The sequence below is a fragment of the Somniosus microcephalus genome, chromosome 18 (genome assembly GCF_052327205.1).
Source record: "Somniosus microcephalus isolate GS21.2 chromosome 18, FLI_Smic_1.0, whole genome shotgun sequence".
Taxonomy (NCBI): domain Eukaryota; kingdom Metazoa; phylum Chordata; class Chondrichthyes; order Squaliformes; family Somniosidae; genus Somniosus; species Somniosus microcephalus.
This window is the reverse complement of record NC_141004.1, coordinates 74,241,049-74,242,358: the sequence shown is the minus strand read 5'-3', so window position 1 is coordinate 74,242,358 and position 1,310 is coordinate 74,241,049.

The window sequence follows — 1,310 nt, the reverse complement described above, 5'->3', positions numbered from 1 at the left end:
GGGAGTGATTACGGGAGGGAGCCGGGAGTGATTACAGGAGGGAGCAGGGAGTGATTACGGGAGGGAGCAGGGAGTGATTACGGGAGGGAGCAGGGAGTGATTACGGGAGGGAGCGGGGAGTGATTACAGGAGGGAGCGGGGAGTGATTACGGGAGGGAGCAGGGAGTGATTACGGGAGGGTGCAGGGAGTGATTACAGGAGGGAGCGGGGAGTGATTATGGGAGGGAGCGGGGAGTGATTACGGGAGGGAGCGGGGAGTGATTACGGGAGGGAGCGGGGAGTGATTACGGGAGGGAGCAGGGAGTGATTACGGGAGGGAGCAGGGAGTGATTACAGGAGGGAGCGGGGAGTGATTACGGGAGGGAGCGGGGAGTGATTACGGGAGGGAGCAGGGAGTGATTACGGGAGGGAGCGGGGAGTGATTACAGGAGGGAGCAGGGAGTGATTCCGGAGGGAGCAGGGAGTGATTACGGGAGGGAGCGGGTAGTGATTACGGGAGGGAGCAGGGAGTGATTACGGGAGGGAGCAGGGAGTGATTACGGGAGGGAGCAGGGAGTGATTACGGGAGGGAGCGGGGAGTGATTACAGGAGGAGCGGGGAGTGATTACGGGAGGGAGCGGGGAGTGATTACGGGAGGGAGCGGGAGTGATTACGGGAGGGAGCGGGTAGTGATTACGGGAGGGAGCAGGGAGTGATTACGGGAGGGAGCAGGGAGTGATTACGGGAGGGAGCGGGGAGTGATTACGGGAGGGAGCGGGGAGTGAATACGGGAGGGAGCAGGGAGTGAATACGGGAGGGAGCAGGGAGTGATTACGGGAGGGAGCAGGGAGTGATTACAGGAGGGAGCGGGGAGTGATTACAGGAGGGAGCAGGGAGTGATTACGGGAGGGAGCAGGGAGTGATTACGGGAGGGAGCAGGGAGTGATTACGGGAGGGAGCGGGGAGTGATTACAGGAGGGAGCAGGGAGTGATTACAGGAGGGAGCAGGGAGTGATTACAGGAGGGAGCAGGGAGTGATTACAGGAGGGAGCGAGGGAGTGATTACAGGAGGAGCAGGGAGTGATTACAGGAGGGAGCGGGGAGTGATTACAGGAGGGAGCGGGGAGTGATTACGGGAGGGAGCAGGGAGTGATTACAGGAGGGAGCGGGGAGTGATTACGGGAGGGAGCGGGGAGTGATTACGGGAGGGAGCAGGGAGTGATTACGGGAGGGAGCGGGGAGTGATTACGGGAGGGCAGCGGGGAGTGATTACAGGAGGGAGCGGGGGAGTGATTACAGGAGGGAGCAGGGAGTGATTACGGGAGGGAGCA